Source organism: Elaeis guineensis, chromosome 5 (genome assembly GCF_000442705.2).
Source record: "Elaeis guineensis isolate ETL-2024a chromosome 5, EG11, whole genome shotgun sequence".
Classification (NCBI taxonomy): domain Eukaryota; kingdom Viridiplantae; phylum Streptophyta; class Magnoliopsida; order Arecales; family Arecaceae; genus Elaeis; species Elaeis guineensis.
The window spans coordinates 28,224,325-28,246,984 of record NC_025997.2 but is presented as its reverse complement, the minus strand read 5'-3'; the positions used below and the strand labels follow the sequence as shown (position 1 = coordinate 28,246,984).

The following is a 22,660-nucleotide window of genomic DNA, read 5'->3' as shown; positions in this document are numbered from 1 at the left end:
ACATCGTGAGATGTCGATCCCTGAGCAAAAGCTGAAGTACCCATCTGATGAGATAGTATGGAAGCTACACGCTGAGATATCATCTCTATCTGATCATCAGCCAATCTGATCTCTGAAGGATGTGCTCTGCTGTCTGGCTGCTAAACTGAAGTGTGCCTCCTCGCAGACTCTGATGACCCAGCCTCATGGTCAGAAACAAATTGAATATCTGGAGATACAGCCCTGTGATCACAGAGAGGTGATGATGGTCCTTCCTCCTCTGCTCTGTCCTCAGCTCTCTCTTCCACACCTTTTGTCCAACCACCATCAGTCTTGAAAAATCTCATGCGGTACAGAGTATGACGGTTGATAGTGTCGAAGTGAGAAAGTCTAGCTACTGCCTCCCCCTCAAAGCTAACTCCAAACCTCCTAAATACTAAAGTGAGAGCCATACCGAAAGGCAAATGTGCCTTGAACCTATTCAAGGTCTCTCTCATAGCCTCAATCATCAATGCCGGGAGGTTCAGGGGGGTTTGAGTAATAACATGATACATAATGCAGATATCCTGACCAGAGAGGAGATCGTGTCTACCACTTCTAGGGAAGAATAACTTAGTTACCATTTGGTGTAGCAGCCTCATCTCAATGGAAAGAATCTTAGCCTCTAATTTGTTTAGGCTTTCAGTGAAGGTTCTTCCTAGAATAGCATTTATTCCCTCCTCCTTAACTGGGAGTTCCATGTATGTGTATCCCTCATAGGTAAATGAAGAATTTCTCCCAAAAGCATAGGATCTAGGCTAATTTCTACACCCTTCACTGTGGATTTTACTATTTCATTGCTGTATCCCAAGTTCAGATAAAATTCTCTAACAAGATCCACATAGGTATTTTTTTTAAGGAGCAGTAGAATTTCCAACCTTGGTCCTTAATTTTTGATCCAATAGAGAACCCTTCCTTTTCAAAAAATTTGAAATCAATGTTTTTGCCAGGTTCTACCTTCCTATCGGAAAGGGGTACCTTTCTGGGGCTGATTGGAGATCGAGTTGTAGCAGGAGCAGATGCAGGAGCAGGGATTGAAGCTGACGTGGTCTCGGTTGCTTGTCTCTTCCGGTGCACACTTTCTTCCAACCCGTGAACTGATTTTCTCCTCTGTGGAAGCTTCATTTTCGGAGTCATTTGCACAACCAGAGCTAGCAAAGAACTTAGGAGAGCAAAATGTGTGGAGAGATAAAAGGTTTTATTTTATTTAGGAGAAGGATAATGATTTTGGAGAAGAAGAGTACCGATTTGGAGAAGACGGATAGAGTCTAGGGCAAGCTCGACTCGCTTCAAATGAAGAAGGAGAAAAGGGAGGAGCTGGGTTCCAAGAGGGCAATTTAGAGGGTGAGAGATGGTGGGAGAAGAGTTTTTGGGAAAAACTTAGATTTGAGGAAGAAGAGAGGGAGTCTTTTGGCTTGATAGAAGGAAAAAGATGAGGAGTTGGGTCAGCTCAAGGGAGGTTTTCCAACAAAAAGAAAGTGCCCGAAGGATTTAGTCAATATTACAAGTTTACCTTAGGGTCGACCCTGGGGTCGACTCATGGCACAGAAAAATTCAAAAAAATGATGAAATAATTTCGAAAAAATTTGACATATTAGGAGAAGGATGTTTACCCAAAAATTGATCATGAGAATATTTATTTTGGACTTTTGAGCTCAAAAAAAAGATAAAAATTAAGTTAAAAGAATTTTTGGCATTGATACCTTGGAATCAGAGAGACACCTAAGCAGATGGATCAAAGATTCCTAGTTCTCTTCTAATTTCACAAAATCTATCTTCACTTAAGGCTTTGGTAAAGATGTCAGCTAATTATTTTTCAGTACAAATATAGTCGAGAATTATCTTTATTTTGGACATGTTCTCTTATGAAATGATGCCTGATTTCAATATGTTTTGACCTAGAATGTTGAATTGAATTTTTAGTGAGATTTATAGCACTAGTGTTATCACATCTTATGGGAGTTTCATTAAATTTGATACCAAAGTCTTCGAGTTGTTGCTTAATCCACAAGATTTGAGCACAATAATTTCTGGCTGCAATGTATTCAGCCTCGGTTGTAGACAGAGCTATCAAATTTTGTTTCTTGCTAAACCAAGAGATTAGGTTAACTCCAAAAAATTGATAAGTTTCACTAGTACTTTTTCTATCAAATTTACATCCAATAAAATCAGCATCTGAATATCCTATTAAATCAATTAGTGAGTCTTTAGAATATCATAATCCTAGAGTTTGTGTACCATTTAAGTATCTAAGGATTCTTTTAACTGCATTCAAGTGTGATTCTTTTGGATTTGATTGAAAGCGAGCACACAGGCAAATACTAAACATGATATCAGGTCTACTAGCAGTTAAATATAGTAGAGAACCAATCATACCTCTATAAAATTTTAAGTCTACATTTTTACCTTCTTCGTCCTTGTCAAGCTTACATGTTGGGCTCATGGGTGTGCTAATCGATTTGGAGTTCTCCATTCCAAATCTTTTGAGTAATTCTCTTGTGTACTTGCTTTGGGTGATGGAGATTTTTTCCTTTGTTTGTTTGATTTGGAGTCTGAGGAAGAATGTAAGTTCTCCCATCATGCTCATCTCGAACTCCCCCTGCATGAGCTTTGCAAAATCTTGACAAAGAGTTTCATTAGTATACCCAAAAATAATGTCATCAACATATATTTGTATAACTAATATATCATCTTGATTTCTTTTAATGAAAAGAGTTGTGTCTATATTTCCTCTTGAAAAACTATTATTAAGTAGAAATTTGCTTAGCCTTTCATACCAAGCCCTGGGTGCTTGTTTCAAACCATATAGAGCTTTATTTAATTTAAAAATATGATTAGGAAAAGCATGATTTTCAAAATCTGAAGGTTGTTCTACATAAATTTCTTCAGCGATATATCCATTTAAAAAGGCACTTTTGACATCCATTTGGAATAATTTAAATTTCATAAAGCAAGCATAAGCAAGTAGAAGTCTAATTGCCTCTAATCTAGCAACAGGTGCAAAAGTCTCATCAAAATCAATTCCTTCTTCTTGATTATAACCTTTTGCAACTAATCTTGTTTTATTTCTTATCACATTTTCATGTTCATCCAATTTATTCCTATAGACCCATTTTGTGCCAATTATTGAATAGTTTTTAGATCTAGATACTAAGGTCCATACATTATTTCTTTCAAATTGATTAAGTTCTTCTTGTATTATATTAATCCATTTAAAATCTTTTTCAGCTTCATCTATGATTTTAGGTTCAAGATGAGAGACAAAAGCACAATGATTGAATGCATCTTTAAGAGAAGAATGAGTTCTTACACCATGTGTAGGATCACCAATGATTAGTTTCTTGGGGTGATTGTGATCATACCTCCATTCTTTGGGTAGATTGTTTGTACCTTGAGATTGTTCTTGTCGTTCTTCACCTTCCTCATCTTGTTTGTCTTTATGTTCTTCATCATCTTGAATTATTGAATCTTTTAGAGTGATCTCCTTCATCCCTTCTATAAGAGGATCTGCATCATCAAAACCTTCATTCTTTCTTGAAGGAAGATCGTTAGTTTCATCAAAAGACAACATGTATTGACTCCTCTGCTACTAAGGTTCTTTTGTTAAAAACTCTAAAGGCTTTACTAGAAGAGGAGTAACCAAGAAAAATTGCTTCATCAGATTTTGCATCAAATTTTTCTAGTCTTTCTTTACTATTATTTAATACAAAACATCGGCAACCAAAAATATGAAAATATGCAATGTTTGATTTTCTTCCTTTCCAAAGTTCATAGGAAGTTTTCTTTAAAATTTGTCTAATTAAAATACGATTTAATATATAACATGCTGTGTTAATTGCTTCCGTCCAAAAGTATCTTGAAATATTGCTTTCACATAGTATGGTACGGGCCATTTCTTCAAGAGTTTTATTTTTTCTTTCTACTATCCCATTTTGTTGGGGTGTGCTAGGTGCTGAAAAATTATGATCAATTTTTTTTTCATCATAAAATTTCTCAAAATCTTGATTTTCAAATTCGGTTCCATGATCACTTTGAATATTTTGAATTGAAAAACTTTTCTCATTTGTGATTTTTCGATAAAATTTAGAGAAAACTTGAAAAGTTTCATCCTTGTGTGCCAAAAAGAAAATCCATGTAAAATGAGAGAAATTATCAATAATTACAAAACCATATCATTTTCCTCCTAGACTAGTAGTTCTAGTAGGTCCAAATAAATCTATATGCAATAGTTCTAATGGCCTAGAAGTTGAAACAATATTTTTGGATTTGAATGAAGCTCTTGTTTGTTTACCTAGTTGGCATGTATCATAAATTCTATCCTTTTCAAAGTTTAATTTGGGTAAACCAATAACCAATTCCTTCTTAATGAGTTTTGAAAGTGAGTGCATGCTAATATGTGCAAGCCTACGATGCCAAAGCCAACTAGTCTCATTAATCTTGGCATTTAAGGATACTAGGCATTGCATATTTATTTTGAATAAATCATTCAAATCTATCATATAAACATTGCCATGTCTATGTCCAACAAATTTAATGCCTTCATTAGCAGGACTAGTTACAATGCATACAGAAGATTCAAAAATAACTTTGTATCCTTTATCACAAAATTGACTGATGCTTAATAAATTATATTTTAAACCATCTACTAATAAAATATTTTCAATATACTTGGAGGAAGTGATACCAATGTTACCTATACCGATGATCTTTCCTTTGCCATTGTCTCCAAAGGTGACCATCCCTCTATTTTTAGTATCAAGTGTGATGAATTGAAATTCATCACCAGTCATGTGTCTCGAGCATCCGCTATCAAGATACCATTTTCGTTTTGCTCCTTGGGATGCTAGACACACCTGCAAGCAAAAGTCAAGTTTTTACTTTAGGTACTCAAGCTTTTTTGGATCTTTTTTGGTTAGTCACAATGGTTCCTTTTGGAACCCATATTTTCTTTGCATTAGAATTTAAGAAATTGTTAGAGAGACAAGTGTATGACTTGTGACCTACTTTACCATATTTGAAATAAGTAATATTTAAAAACTTATTGTTTGAAGAGTTTACATAGATATTTTTTAGAAACTTTTATTTCTTTAAGGGGTTGTAACCAAGACCAGCCTTATCATAAACAGCCTTTTGATTTTCAAGAATCATATTAAGTTTGTTAGAACTTAAAGTGAATTTTTCAACTAATGATTTTAGCTTGGCAATTTCATTCTTTAAGTTCAGATTTTCTTGAAGCAGGGTAGATTTTTCATTTGAAATGCTCTCATTTTGTTTCAGTAAAGATTGATTCTTTAATTTTAACTCTTTATTCCTTACCCCTAGCTTCTTTAGTTCATCAATTAAATTATAGAAGGCTTCATGAAGTTCTTTAAAGGTAAAGTCAATAGGAGTTTCAGAGTTTACCTCATTTTTATGTGTCATAAGGCACAAGTTGGCTTGTTCATTTGAGTCTTCCTCTTCAGAGCTTAACTTATCACTTCCACTCCAAGTAGCCATCATGATCTTCTTCTTGTACTTCTTGGGACCCTTCTTCAGTTGTGGGTATGCAGACTTAAAATGTCCTGGTTTCTTGCATTCATAGCAAATAAGAGGTTGGTCTTTATTCTTTTCTTTGCTGTATTCTCCTTTTGTGGGTGGCCTTTTCCTCATTCTTTGTTTCTTTTTTTTCATAAATTTCTTAAACCTTCTAGTAATGAGAGCCATTTCTTCATCCTGCTCTTTATTTTCTATATCATCAGTTTCTTCTTCAAGTTGAGCCACAGATTTGAGGGCGATTGTCCTCTTCTTTTTGACTTCTTCTTCTTGGTGTTGTTTCATACTCAACTCATGTGTCATCAGTGATCTTAGAAGCTCTTCCAAGGGTAGGACGTTCAGATCCTTGGCTTCTTGGATAGCGGTCACTTTGGCTTCTCAAGTTCTTGGTAATGACCTAAGAATCTTCCTCACGAGGTCACTGTTAGAATAAGACTTATCATTAGCATCTAGGACACAATATAAAACATTCATGGCTTTAGCATTTAGTTGAGCCATTTTCTTATCAACTTCATCCCATTCTTTTTCGGATTTGGTTGATTCCACACCATCAATAATTTTAGTGGGTGTGTGAGGGCCGTTTACTATGATACTCCACATATCATAGTCAAGTGCTTGAATAAAAATTTTCATCCGAGCTTTCCAATAGGTATAGTTTGACTCATTAAAAAGTGGAGGTCGGTTAGTGGACTGTCCCTTAGCTAGAGAAGTGCCAACTTGAGTTGCCATAGATCTTTAACTCTTTGATGGTTAAATCAAAGTAGGGCTAGAGCATCGGGCTCTGATACCACTTGTTGCCCAGCTATGCAATCCAAGAGGGGGGGGTGAATAGGGTTTCTAAAAAACTTTAAACTTAACTTACAACTTATGAAGAATACTTAACAATAGCAAGATAAGTAAGGAGAGTGTAATTGATGCAAGGATAATGGTTGGATGCAAGAATGCAAGAGAATAAAGAAGTTTAAAAGGAGAGCAATTAAGCACAACACAAACAAGAGGATTTATAGTGGTTCGGTGCCAACCTTGCACCTACATCCACTCCCCAAGGTTCTACTTGAGAATTCCAATCTACTAACTTGTATTTAACCTGAATATACTCATCGAAAACTCTGACTCTAGCTATCCCAAGCTAGTCCACTTATTTTTTGGGTACAAGCCAATCCAATACAATCTGATTCAAGGTTCGGATCAACCTTTTCACATTTTGAAACCCTTCCAAAATAAAAAATAATGACTCAAAAAAAGTATTATAGTTAATAGCATAGAAATACAAAAGAAGCTCCTTTAATGAGTGAATAAAGCATTAAATATACTTTACACAATTTGAAGGAAGTTCTTTCTGATTTTCTCAAGGTGGTTGGAGACTTGAATAAGCTCTTGAGGAGTTGGTGAACTTGAAATAAAAGCTTCTTGAATACTTTAAGTGGGCTCTTTCTTAGGATTGAAAAGAATGCTTGAAGAATCTTTTTCAAAATTTCTCTCTCTTTCTTCTTATCTTTGATTTCCTCCTTTAAGTCCCTTTATATAACTTCAAATAATGGTAGAGAGTAATCTGGGCTGAAATAGAGCCGTTAGAGCACATTAAATGAGTATTAAATATAATTGAAACGGGTTAAAAACTAGCCGTTGCGAAATTTTTTCGTCACAAGGGTCGACTCATAGGGTCGACTCATGCTCATGGGTCGACTCATAGGGTTGACCTCTGTGGAATAAAAAAAAATAACTGTTCTGTAATTTTGGCCTGCAAAGCAGCAGAGGTCGACTCATAGGGTCGACTCATGCCAAGGGGTCTTCAGTTCTTGCTCTTGAGGCTTCTGAATCAGGTCTTGACAAAATTACGATTTTATCTCTGAGATGCAATAAGTCTTTTTCTAAGCCAGAATCATTAGTAATCCCCTCAAATACTTTGTAATCATCAAAATCAATTCAAGGAGCAACAAGGACAGAAGATCCTACTTGATCACAAGGTGAGGCGAAACTACTGGCTCAGTGTTAATAGGTTCATCGGGTTCTTTAGCTCATTTCTCTTTAGAGACTTTCTCTTCGAGCTCAACTTTTCTCCCACTGCCTCCATCTTAGATAATTTAATTTTTCAAGAAGACAGCAAGGTGGCTCACAATCACATTGTGATCTTTTGAAAGATAAAAATAGTATCCCATAGATTTCTTAGGATATCTTATAGAATGAGTCCTAAAAGACTTAACCTCTAACATATCTGACTGCTGTTGTTTGACATGGATCGGACATCCTCAAATCTTGAAATAATCAAGACTCGATTTCTTACCATGCCATATCTTATGTGGTATGGTAGGAATGGATTTAGAGAAAATCCTATTTAGTAAGTAAATCATGGTTAGTAGGACATGTCTCCAAAAATTTAAGGATAAGTCAGGGAAGCTCATCATGAACCGGATCATATCTAATAGGATCCTATTCTTTCTTTCGGATATCTTGTTGAGTTGAGGTGTACCAGAAGGAGTCCATTATGAGACTATACTATTTTGCTTGAGATAACTCAGAAATTTTTCACTAAGGTATTCTCCTCCTCGATCTAATCGAAGAACCTTAAGAGATTTTTCTGTTTGCTTTTCTACTTCATTTATAAATTTCTTGAACTTTTGAAAGGCCTCAGACTTGTGTCTTATAAGAAACACATACCCATACCGTGAGAGGTTATCAGTAAAGGTAATAAAGTAGTTGTAACCACCCCCGATCTATACATCAAATGGGCCACACAGATCAGTGTGTACTAGGATAAGTATCTCAGTGGTTTTTTTTTCATGTCCTATAAAGGACAACTTGGCCATCTTTTCATGAAGATAGGATTCACAAACTGGATACGATTCAGAGTTAAATGAGCTTAAAAGATCATCTCTTTTAAGTTTGTTTATCCTGTCTTCTCCAGTATGGTCAAGCCTTAGGTGCCACATATATTTGTGGTTAATGTCATCTCTAGATCGTTTATGACCTATGACACTACCGACTATTTGCTCGTTTATATTCACACACGCATCAACATGCAGGTGATAAAGACTGTCAATTAAAAGATAATGTGTAACCAATTTATTTATCAAATAAATCGAATAGAAGTCTTTATTGAAATTAAAAACAAAATCTTCCTGTGCTAGTACAGAAACAGAAATCAAACTCTAGCTTGCTACAGATACATAATAACAGTCTTTCAAAACTATCTCAAATCAAATGATAATCGAAGTGGATAGGTGCCAATGCTTCTACAGCAATCTTGCTCCATTGTCGATCTGAAGAATCATTTCACCATGCCTCAACCCTCTACTTTTCACTAGATCCTGTATAGAAGTACATATATGAGCACTTGAATCAGAGTCTAATACCCAACTAGAAGTAAAGAAAAACATAAAATTAGATTCAACAACGAGCAATTTAGACATACCTTCTGAAAGTTTCTCTGTCCTTTTGGTCTTAAGGCTATTTAGTTACAACAGATAATTCCTCTTTCAATGGCCATCAGCTTTACAATGAAAACACTTTCTTTTATCTATAGCCATCTTCGGAGTGTCCTTCTTTGACTTTTTCTCTTTCTTCTGCTTCTTCGTAGGCTTGTTCTTCTTCTTTCCTGAAAACTTTCTTTTAGAAAAAGCCTACTCTACAGCAAGAACGAAGCCCCTTGAACTCTTCAAAGTCCCTTTGTAGTAACCAACATGTTGACAAGTTCGAATAGGGTGCAGTCTAACTTATTCATATGATAATTTACTATAAATTATCTGTATGAACTAGTCAAGGATTACAGGATCAGATCCACTTGCAATTCCTTCTGCATTGTAAGGCCGAGCTTCTCAAACTCTTCCAGATTCTTGATCATTGTTAGACAATGCTCGTGGATTGATTGTCCCTCACGCATCTTGGAGTCAAAGAGCCCCTTCGAAACTTCAAAATATACCATTTGGCTCTGCCCACCATACAACTCTTTGCAACTCGTTTGACATAGAAGTCAGTATGTAGCACTTGACCCAATTATCATCATCTGTCTATTTGTCTAGTGCAGCTCTCTGTTCAACACTAAGACGGTTTGGCAAAGGAGGGGGGTTCTGATCGAGAACATATCCTAATTTTTTCGATATCAAGATTATTTTGAGATTTCTGAGCCAGTCCTTAAAATTGATTTTGGTCAAACGGTTAGACTCAAGATATGGGCTAAAGAATTTGAAGCTGAGATGGTTAAATTGTGAAAAGCAAAGATTCTAGTTAGACATTTATACTTAAATCTATATTTATTCTAGAGACTTTTAAAAATAAATCAGCTCCCACTATTTTTTTGTATCTCTCATACTCTCCAGATAACGTGACAAGAATTCTTGGTGGATACTGCGGTCCTACCGATGTACATGCACATCACCTGATAGATATTGGTAACAGTTATATCGATGAGTGGACAACTCTTATCCAATGCATCTCCAAGCAAGATGCAGTGATTCAGTCTCTAAGTTATGTAAGCTCACCTGACAGATATTGGCTATACTCTTTAGTTCAGTTTGACCCATCGTTCATAAGTGGATGCAAAGCTGTAATTAGGTCTCTCACCTGATAGATATTGGGCCCAACCCCATTGACAAAAATTCTTAGTGGATACTGCGGTCTTACTGATGTACATGCACCTCACCTGATAGATATTGGTAACAGTTACGTCGATGAGTGGGCAACTCTTATCCAATGCATCTCCAAGCAAGATGCAGTGTTTCAGTCTCTAAGTTATGTAGGCTCACCTGACAGATATTGGCTATACTCTTTAGTTCAGTCTGACCCACCATTCACAAGTGGATGCAAAGCCGTCATTGGATCTCTCACCTGATAGATATTGGGCTCAACCCCATCTCTATCCCAAAGCATCTAATGCTATAGAGTGGTTGCGTGTTTCCGTGGCAACTAAACTACTATGACCAGCAAAGAATCATCAACACCAGTTGCAAGCCTGCACATCTACAACGGTGGAAGACTGCTAGACTTAATATGTGTGTGAGGAGATTTTGATTTAGGTCTCATCTAATTAGTCATCAGCATGACTAATCCTATTGGCATGGGCTAAACCGAACTACCAAGTAACCTGATTCAAGACACAATCTACCAAATTGCCCGGATAAGTGGAGATGAGTGGGAGGCTCCCCCTTAAACATTCAAGGGTCTTAATTAAGTAACCACCATCTAATACTTACCTTATACATCAATTGATCAATTGGTTTCAAATAGGTTAGCTTAAGTGATTGAGGCTCGAGCCACTGAGCTGAATTAGGTCTTTAGGTCAATCGATTTAACATATAGATTTCAATCGATCCGACCAACTACAACTATTGGTTTGATCATGAGCACTCTTGACCTAATCCTAATCAACTCTTGAATGGATTTAATCAATCACTCAAATTGATTGGATTCCATTAAGTTCAAATCAATTATCCTAGATGTAATCAAATTACTAGACCTAATTTGATTTAGCCATGACCAATTGTTAATCTTATTAACATTAAATTCAGATATAAAATCTAAATTTTAGATTTGAATTACATGAATGATTTAACATATTATGATCTCAAAATAATTTTTTAGATTTCAGATCTAAATTCTAAATTTAATATTTAAACATGTTATGATTTTGAAACTAGTTTTCAAATTTCAGCAATCATTCATGCATAAAAATTAGATCTAAAACTACTTTTCAGATCTAAATCACTACTTATATATCTCATACATGATTAAAAATTGATCTAAAATAATTTTTTAGATCTATAAAAAATAAATTTAAATATTAAAAATACTTTTCAAAAGGATCCAACATCGATATCGGACAACCTTTACAATATAAGGGATAAACCTCGTACCAGGATAACCTTATAGCATACGATGTCGGATCATTAATCAAATTAATTTTAGATCTGATTAAAAATTAAATCTTATTTTATTTTCATATATATGAACTTGGCTCTGATACCACTATTAAATTTTAGATATTTTACATGTAGATTTCAAAATAATTTTAAAAAATAAGCAGCGAAAGACTAGATTAAATCAGATTTAATTCTACGCATGCATAGATCTAAATCAAATACCTATGGATCTAGTTTATATGATGATAAATATAATTAAGAGCATCTGATTTCAGAGAATCAAATAATTTTATGATCGAATCACATATTTGAATCATTGAACTCCTTCAGATCTAGATCTGAGGATGTCTCAGGTTTTGGTATAGCCGTGCATGTGTTCGACCTATACAGATATCCACACGAAGTCTGATCTGATCGGAGACTTTTTGATCTCTTCGAAATGTTAGTTTTCTTACAAAGATTGCTTCCTTAATGGTTGATTAGAATCTTCTTTAATCTCTAAGACCCTCCTAAGAAGAAGAAGACTAGGAGGAAGAAGATGGGGAAGAAGAAACTATGAGAACCTTTTCTCTTTTCCCTTCTCTCTTCTCTCTAAAATACCCCACGCCCAAGAGAAGACCCATGCCTAAGCTCACGCCCCAAGAATGTTTTTAGATTATTTTCCACATCCCAAAGGCCCTCTTTTTATAAGTGGTGTCTAAGAGTTGTATAGGGTTTAGGTTTTGACAAGGTCAATCACCTTATCAAACTAGGACTCCAGTTTTAATTCAAATTTAAACTGATTTAAATTCAAATCAAACCAAACCTGATCCTAATCTAAAAGGAGATAAGAGAGGGTGTGTGAGGGCTTATGGCATGATTCATTGCTGGCACAAAAACCAAGAAGGCATCTCCTTTCTAGGAGTGAACATGAGTGGCGCAAAGAGATAGAATCCCAGTCCAACTGGGATTCTTTTAAGGGCTGATTTAAATCTGTTTTAATCCTAACCAATTTAGAATTAGTTAGCATCCAAATTAAGTTAATTTTTAGTTCAATTAGGAACACAATTAAATTTGAATTAACTCCTAATCTAATTAAAAAATTGATTGAATTAAGTTCTAATCAAACTAAAAATTAATCTCCTTATGTAATTGAGCTATCTTGTAATCCAATTAGGCTTGATCTAATCAAATTCAAATCAAATCAAATTGAATCTAATTTAATTAGATTTGATTTAAACTTCGTAGCTCAATCAGATTAATCCAAACAGCAATACAATTACTAATTGATTCTCTTGTAATTCACTAACACTTAACGAATTAATTAATTACAACTTTTGCATTATCAATCATATTGATAATTAAATCTTATTACGATTCATAATCATAACTTAACTATCTGATCAGTTAAGAATCTTTTTTGGGTATGACCCTATAAGTTCTGTTCTATCTGATAGCGAGACATACTATGATCTCCATCATAATATCATCGAAATATCTTTTGATGGGTTAGAATAATTTTAACTCATGCCCATCAAGGATCATCGATCTAGAATGATTCTAGTGAGCTCATAATCCATTAATGACACTGAGCAGCATATGGTGGTAATCCAGCAGAATAAAAAATAGAACCTCTAAGTATAGTTATCGTATGATTTAGTTCTTCTATCGTGAGTCCTGACAAGATGGAGATCATAAAAACTCATCAAATCCTAACATCTGTCATATGAAAGATTCAATTAGCTCAAATACAAATATAATACTCATAAAAAAAAAATTTCATCAATTACCTTGCTATGGCCATAGACTTATGAAATTGGCTTCTCAAATTTTATAGGACTATTCCTTATCTACTAAGGTCAATAGATTTCTTATAAGAATGCATCCTATTCCTACAATGAACTTACTATACCAACATATACTACAAAAATCTTAATAGCTAGGAGACCATGTTTATGTACAGTTAAACTACAGCAATCCCACTGTGAGCAGTCGAGGCACCGTAGGTTGAGCAACCACTCACTCCACTACCACATCGAGAAGATCACTGTTGAGTGAGTAGATATCCATATGATCTCTCGTATGGTCACGCTCAATATCAATGTTCTCTAACAACTATTCACACTTTTACTTAGTGTCTTTACACTATAGACCCGAGACTCATTTATCTCGAAAGAAGCGATCCATATGTTGATCTAATCGGATCAATCACTATCCCCGCGATGATCTATCGATCGAAAACAATTTAAAAATTAATTATAGATATCTCAAATCTAAACTCTTTACAATATGTATCTTAAATTATTAATTTTTTGGACGATTTTCGGACACATAACATAACAATGGATAAAAAAATTATCCACTTTATTGATAAATCAATTGTTTAAGTATAAAAATATGTCCTAGAATTATTATAATGTATCTGTTATATTGACTTTTAGGGCATACATTTAACACCCTCCACCTCTATCAATTCTTCCACTGCTCTCCTTTCTCCTTATCCTCCTCTTCATCCTCTTCTTCCAAGCTGTTCGTAAGCCATCTCCTCTACAATGGTCTCCTCCTTCTCCTTATCTTCTTCCTCCTTCAAGTCCACTCATAAGTGAAGGATATTTCTATCCATTGAGAGGACAAGATAATACTGTTTGTTGATAAATAAATCAGTAGATCATATTAGAACATGTCAATAAATAGAAGAATCAGTTTAATACTTTTAAAGTACATAGGATGAAAATAAAATTGAGCTAAAGTTAAAGAGATATTTTTATATTTTTTTTTATTTTTTAATTAAAAAATATTGATAGACAGAAGCATGTCACATGTGATGCCACCCATTAGCGCAACGTGGTTCTTCACTTATGGCCCCCTCTTTCATGGGGCAAGCAGACTCACTGGAACACTAGCTTCAAACTCAATAGTAAATATTACTAAACTCTACTTTTTTTTATTTCCGATGGAAGTCCGGCGATATATATTTCCATCTGGAGATATATAAAATTAGGCCTTCTCTCCTCTACATTCTATTTGTCTGAGGCATCCTCCTTATTTCTTTCGTACATGAAGCTCTTCAATATTTTTTTAATATTTTTTATATAATTTGTTTTATTATTCTTATTATTTTTATGTGCTATCATTTCAATTGCATATTAGTTTCTATTAATACTTTCAATTTATTCTTATTAAATATTGCACAATATGAGCTTCCTATTATTTTTAATTATGAAATATCAACTTATATACAATTCTTTTGATTTTTCATCTTCTTATGTATAAAGGTAGCTTTTGACTTGCGACCTGGCATTTAGTATCACAATGATCGAAGGGGGTAGAGACTGAAAAAAATACTTGCCTTTAGATTAGTGCAGTAATTTTTCAAATTATTGTTTAATTATTTCTATTATTTTAACTTGAATTGTTAATAAAAATAAATCTTATTTATTTTACCTGTATTTTTTTGATCATTCATTGTTTATTATAATGATGATGTTGTCGATTCACATCATGTGGGTATAATTCTTGTTAATTACTAACTGACTGTATTACTAAAAAAAAAGTTACTAATTTCTTATATCCAACGCAGAATTTGAAATATGTAATAGGCTAATTTGGGATTGATTTGGACTAAGAATTTAATAATTCAAATTCATTTTATATTTGAGAGTTGCAACATTTTTTGAATCCAACTTACAGTTTGCACCAGATTAATTTCGAATGAGTTCAACACCAGAGAATCCAATCCATTTGCAGCCCCACTCTCAAACATGTTATGGTAATTACACCAATGGTACGAGGCATAACCAACACGCGATTCCTCTGTATGTAAACCCTTCTGCCTCTCCACTTCCCCCGGGCGACAATCGGAGAATTTCGGGCAGCCAAATTTCTCGGGTGGGAGGAGGCCTTTGTCTATATTTCGATTTTTTTTTTCTCTTTATTATTTTTTTAACCTATGTATGCATCCAAAGACTGTGATGTGAAGATCTATCTTGAGGATGACTCTTGCTACCGTCATTACTTAGATCTAGGAAAGTGTAAGATAACTCGAAGATCTGGAATGCCTGGACCTCCCTCCGTTCCGAGCCTTCTCTGCTTAATAATATCCTAATGTTTTATATTTTCTCCAATATATTTCTGATCTTCTATTTCTTTTCTTGGATTAACTATGCTCTTTTGTTCGGCCTCAAGTTGAACTTTTTCTCCTGATCCTTCAACATTTTGATACCGTTGATGTGATGATAACATTTCGCAGAAAAAAAATGTGTTGATCAAAAGCATCAGACTTTATCTGATCGATGGTAATTCTTGGTCCCAGTTTTCTGCCCGTTTTTTTTTTTTCTTGAATACTCATGGATTTTTCTTTAAGAAAAATTTTGCTTATAAGTTTTTTAGGCCACTGCACAATAAGTCGATGCTGGCGACCAGACTTTGGGGAAGAAGGAAACATGGTAAGGTAAATGGAAATGAAAGATGGTTCCATTGGTTTGCTCGCGCTGATGCCCCCGGGCTTTGATGTAGCGAGGTTGGATGCGACCCACATCCACTGCACCACCACGTTTTATGAAAATTGAACATATACTAGAGTTGATTAAATGAGGAGTTCTATGAAACTGGTTGACAGTTGGTGGCTTTTGGAAAAACTTAATTGGAAAAGAAAACAGAAATATCAAAGCATAAGAAGTGGCAATATGAAAAAATGGTGCTGTCTGTTTTACGTGAAAGTTGATAAGTAAGCAATCAGGCTTTTTATGTTTAAAAAAAATCTCAAAAGTCTTTTCTAAGTTTTTATTTTAGTAAAAATAAAACTTATCTGTAACTTAATTTGAAAAGAAAACAGAAATATCAAAGCATAAGAAGTGGCAATATGAAAAAATGGTGCTGTCTGTTTTACGTGAAAGTTGATAAGTAAGCAATCAGGCTTTTTATGTTTAAAAAAAATCTCAAAAGTCTTTTCTAAGTTTTTATTTTAGTAAAAATAAAACTTATCTGTAACTTAATTTGAAAAGAAAACAGAAATATCAAAGCATAAGAAGTGGCAATATGAAAAAATGGTGCTGTCTGTTTTACGTGAAAGTTGATAAGTAAGCAATCAGGCTTTTTATGTTTAAAAAAAATCTCAAAAGTCTTTTCTAAGTTTTTATTTTAGTAAAAATAAAACTTATCTGTAACACTGCCACATGTAAACCAAAATTTTTATGGAGGATGAATTGATATATAACATTTATTTTAAATTAATAATCTAATCTAATCTTATATTAAAATGGAGGCTCTGTCCTTGAGTTGGCAAAGCCATCATATGCCACATCTGTAATTCTTCTATATTTTTTTGAACAAAAATGATATGGGATAGATATTAGAGAAAAAATTATAAGACGGTCTTCATACTGTTTGCTACATTCTCCTAATATTAATTTAAAAAAAAAAACTTAAAAGTTAAAGATTCCTCCTACTAATGGAGTCGTTAATCTTAGAATTAAAAATAAAAAAATATATTATATTCTCTTTCTTACTTATTTTCATAATATACCTTTTGTCAATATATATTATAGCGCCAAGTGAGATATACCAAATAAATTAATCATCAAGTAAGTAAATACATAGATCTAGATAAATCAATATACAGTTTTTGAAATATGGAGTTTACCAATATATAGTACATGATCAGATAATTTATACTTAATAAATTAAATGCAATACACACCTCCAAGCAAATTGATATATAATTTTTGGAAGATTATATTCATTAGTATACATTTTTATGATATGGTGATGCATACTTATCAATTTCCTGATATATACTATAAACTTATTTAATACACACTTATTAGTGACCCAACATATACTTTTAGATAAATCAAAAAATAATTTCAGAATATTAAGTTCACTAATACACAGATGATACACCCTTAGCAAATTAGTTATCTAGCAACTCAATATATACCTTCAAGCAAATTGATATAAAACTTTTAAAATATTATATTCACCAATACCTACTATATGCTATGATAATATATACTCATTGATTTTTTGATATATACTATAAACTGCTTTGATACATACATAGCAATGATCTAATACACATCTCTTAGGTAAATAGATATATAGTTTTCAGATCATATTTTTTTATTTGGAGATATGTATTGGATCATTACTCAATATGTATTAAAGAAGCTTATAGTATGTATCAGAAAGTCGATGAGTTTATATCATCAGACCATGTAATGTGTAACAGTGAAATAAAATATTCTAAAAATTATGTATTAATTTGTATAAAGGTATGTATTGGATTATTAAATGACTAATTTGCTAAGTATATATATGATGGATTGATGAACTCTATATTTTGAAAGTTATGTATCGATTTATTTGGAGGTATGCATTGAGTTACTTGATGATTAATTTATTTAGTTTGCATCATATGATAATATAATATGTGTCAGTAAAAGGTATATATTGAAAATGAGGAAGAAAGATAATACAATATTTTTTTTAAATCATAGGGCTTATAACTCTGTTAGTAAAAAAAGTCTTTAACTTTTGGGCCATTCTTTTAAGGATAAAAAATTTACTCAAAAATTTATATTTTTCTGGATAAGTATTTTTTAGATAATATTTAGATAAAAAAAAATTTATCCATATTTTTTTATATATTGAAAAATAGCTCGAGAATATTTTACTCATATTTTTTTGTATTACTAGCTTCCTAGATAAGTTGCTAAGATCTATCTATATTTTTCATAATACATTTTATTATATATAATAATATAGTATGATATATTATATTATAATATATTATAATATATAGTACTATATAGTATATATTTATAAAATAATAAAATAATAATAGCTATATTATATAATAAAATAATAATAGTTATATTATATAATAAAATAATATTATTATATTAAAATAAAAAATATCATTCGATAATAATATTATATTATATAAGTATTATATATTATTATATTATTTTATAGGTTAGGGATATATTAGGAATCAAATAAAATAATTATTTTTTAGTTGATAAAAAAATGACTTACCCATCTTCTAGGTGGGTAAGACTTTCTTCCTATTTCATGGATAAATATTATTCATAAAAAAATAATTTATCGATCTAGAGAAGTGTGATAACATAGATAAATTGATCAATAGAAAAATTGATCAATTCTTTTATGATATTTACCTACAAAAGAATAGGCCTTTTAGGTTTCTTCTTTAAGATTGATGTTAGAAGAAACATGGTAAACTATGAAGTTTGCTCTATAAGTTTTTCTCTGGTCCCCACCTTAAAGGATTTTTGTTCTCTTTTTTTTGAATGGAAACTCTTCTATATCGAATATGGTGTTTATGATATATGTTTCAGAAATTACTTAGCATTACGGGGAAGATAAACATCATGTATTCATGTTTGACCTTTTATGGTATGCATTTAATAAGACACATTTTGGTCTTTGGCTTTCTTAATTTTTAGGAAAAATTATAGGAATACCACCTCAATTTTAGCCGAATTTCATTTACATCCCATATACTTCAAAAAGTGTCAAACGGACCCTTTTAATCATCAATATATTCTAATATTGTTGCTTCAAGAATTAATTTTAATGATCACAAACTATTTGAGGGGACTACTAATGTATTTCTTATCTTTAGAGATTATCTTTGTGATGTTTCAGGTAGTCCAAGAGATTGGGTTTAAAAAGCCTCATCTAGCATGCCAAAGTTGAAGTTTCTGTAAGTTGGAGAGGTTTTCGAAGACTTTTGAGAGTGTCCAAGTCATTTGAAAGTATTTGAAAGTGTTCTGGTAAGTTTTAGACTTTAAATACATGAAAAACTGAGTTGCCACAAAATGGAGCGAGCCATCTGGGTCATCCCCTTTCATTGGATAGCCGGCATGCTTTATTTTAGCTCATGACACACAGTGGGACGACCCACCTGGGATGACCTATGTAGTGGGACGATTCATCTGGAACGATCTCTGAGACTCTGAGACCAAAATAGAAAGCTGAAGTTTTTGTCTGACCAATTGGGACGCCCCATGGGATGTTCCATTACCAGTGGGACGCCTCATGGGATGTCCTATTCCTGCGAGCATGCGTAACGACTAATTTTCAACTCATTTTTGGTGCATTTAATGTGCATTAAACATACTCCAACGGCTCAAAATCAACTCTAAGGCATTTTCAAGGGTAAATGGTGACCATAAATGCTCTTTTGAAGTGAAAAATCATAAGATTAAGCAAGCATTCAAGTTCAAATCTGGAAAAAGCTCTATCAGCCCTAAGGGAGAGGGTCCATCTTCTCCTGTGCCCAGATCGAGTCCAGTTGATTACTATGTTTCAGAGCTTGAGGTAGGATCCTCGGTCAACGTACCCCCATTGAGCCGTACCGTGCCTACTTTTAGCTTGGAGGATGTTGATATGGGACAGCTAGCTGAGAGAGTGGCAGGAATCTTATCTGTTCAGCAGCAGCAGTTTCAGGATCAGATACTACAGCAGCTCCATCAGTTTTAGCTATACCAAGAGCAAATTCTACAGCAGTCGCCACAGCAGCTATAGTAGTTTCACTCAGCTCTTTTGAGTGCCTTCTCTGTTCCATCCTTGAAATCATCCATTGTGCCACATATTTCCTCTTTGATGGAGTTCCTGTCTAACTTGAGTATTAGATTGGAGGGTGTGGAGAGCTCCCTTCTCAGATTCAGTGACAGAATTTTTGATATAGAGAGGGAAGTCAGACAGATTGTAGATTCTCTGCTGGAGTGGGCGCATCGACTTCTTCTACACCATAGATGAATGACCTAGCCCGAGAGATAGAAAGACTTCACAGTCAGTTTCGTTCATCTTTTGAAATGATTCGGATAGACATCAAGGACTCCAGAAATTTTGTATCCATTGATTTGGATGGACTCAGACTTACAGTGCGGGGTATCCTGTCCCAGCTTGATGGTATTAGGACTCAGCTTCAGTCTAGGTCCTCTACATCTAGTGAGCCTGCATTTGTTCAGCCCATTGCTTTTCGTCCTTCAACATTGTCATGTCAGACCAGACCCTTCGATCGAGGATGAGGCTGATCCTGTTTCACTTATCTTGACCTCATGCTCGATGCCCAGTCTCACTGATTTCTCCATTTTATATTAGATTACTTAGTTATATTTTGTAGATTGGATGTATGAGAACTTTATACTCATTATGACTCTTGTAACCTCTCTTTTTTGTGTAATTGAATGAGGTTATTATCATTTTATTAGGCTTATTTCTTTTTGGATGAATGAATGCCAATTATCATTTTTTTTGGATGGATGATTAACTATTACACTTGAATGAATGCTCTATTATTTTGATATTAGACCTACCACCATCTTACTCCCTTTAGTCCATTCTTTTTGATGATGTCAAAAAAGGAGAGAAATAATGGTAAAAGTAGTATATTGTCTATAGTCTAGTCTAGTCTAGTCTATGTATATATTTTTTTAATAAATCTTTTGCTACTTTTTTAAATTTTTTTGCTCTGATACAGTATTTTGCACTGATATGCCCTCGACATGCTTTTGATACACCCTCAATACGCTTTTGATATGTCTATTTTTTTTCTCTGATACATTTATTTTTTATCTTCATTTTGATACTATTTAAAAAATTACACTGATATATCTATTTTTTTAAGTGCTCTAATAATTTTATTTTTAAATTAATACCAAAATGACTCGATACATTCATTTTTGATTTTACAAAATACTTTAATTTCTTCTCTTTTAATTCTTGTTCAAGTGGGTCATTCTTTCTTTAAGATCAAAACAAGAAAAAGAGAAAGAAATATTCATTCACACTTATTGCTCTGATAACAAAAAAAACAAGGAAAAAAAGAACAAAATTTTTTTATGAATCATCTGTGCTTCAATAAGAAATTTTTTTTAAATTGAACACTCGTTATATAAGAAAGAGGGAGATCTTTTTCAAAATGATCAAAAAAATATAATTCATACAAGAAATGACAAGATTTTGATTAAATAAGAATAATTTTTAGAAATACTTTGATACCTTCACAAATGGTTTCAGTAAAATGAATTAAATCATTAAAGTTTGCTAAAAATATGTATATCATAATCCTCTTTGTTGATTTTTTTTGACATAATTCTACTAGTGCTTCACAAACCCAACTTCTTTGAGCTTTAAAGATATATTTTATGAGCACTCAAATATTTTGTCATCATCAAAAAGGAGGAGATTGTTGCTTCAAGAATTGATTTTGATGATCACAAACTATTTGAGGAGACTACTAGTGTGTTTCTTATCCTTGGAGATTGTCTTTGTGATGTTTCAGATAGTCCAAGAGATTGGGTTTAAAAAACCTTATCTAGCATGCCAAAGTTGAAGTTTCTGTAAGTTGGAGAGGTTTTCGAAGGCTTTTGAGAATGTCCAAGTTATTTGAAAGTATTTGAAAGTATTCTGATAAGTTTCAGACTTTAAATGCATGAAAAACTAGATTGGCACAAAATAGAGTGATCCATCTGGGATGCATGCTTCATTTTGGCTCATGGCATGCAGTAGGACGATCTATCTGGGATGACCCATGCAGTGGAATGATCCATCTGAGATGATCCCTGAGATTCTGAGACCAAAACAGAAAGCTAAAGTTTATGTCTGGCCAATTGGGACATCCCATGGGACATCTCATTACCAGTAGGACGCTCCATTCCTGCGAGCATGCATAACAGCTAGTTTTTAGTCTATTTTTGATGCATTTAATGCACATTAAACACACTCCAACGGATCAAAATCAATTTTAAGGCATTTTCAAGGATAAATGGTGACTATAAATACTCTTTTGAAATAAAAAATCATAAGATTAAGCAAACATTCAAGTTCAAATCTGAGAAAAGCTCTATCAGTCCTAAAGAGAGAAATAGAAGCATTTATCACTTCACCAACCACTATCCAGTAGCAATCAAGGTGAAATTCATTGAGGGTGTTCAGCAAAAGCTTCGTCCCCTTAAGTATTATATTTCTATTGTATTTATTGTATCTACTTAATAGGATTTTGTGTTGAATTTTTTGTATCCTATTTTTCTTATATTGTATTTGGGTTTTTGAGTTTTGGGGATTCCAAAACTCGGTTGGATTGATCCGAACCTTGAATTGGATTGTTGAGGATTGGCTTATTCTCAAAAAATAAGTGTTCTTGCTTGGATAGCAAGGGTCGGAGGTGTCCGATGTGGTGTAATTTTTGAAATCCATTTAGTGGATTGAATTCTTAAGTATGGACTTGAAGAGTGGATGTAGGT

General features: G+C 33.4%; 2 non-coding genes across 2 annotated transcripts; both read left to right on the top strand.

Annotated features, from left to right (window-relative positions):
* Nucleotides 1–15,606: 15,606 nt before the first annotated feature.
* On the top strand, nucleotides 15,607–15,679 carry LOC114913674 (small nucleolar RNA Z155). The gene has a single exon (XR_003799589.2). It is a non-coding gene; the product is annotated as a small nucleolar RNA Z155 (small nucleolar RNA).
* Nucleotides 15,680–15,813: 134 nt separating this feature from the next.
* Nucleotides 15,814–15,923, top strand: LOC114913675 (small nucleolar RNA snoR100). The gene has a single exon (XR_003799590.1). It is a non-coding gene; the product is annotated as a small nucleolar RNA snoR100 (small nucleolar RNA).
* Nucleotides 15,924–22,660: the final 6,737 nt, after the last annotated feature.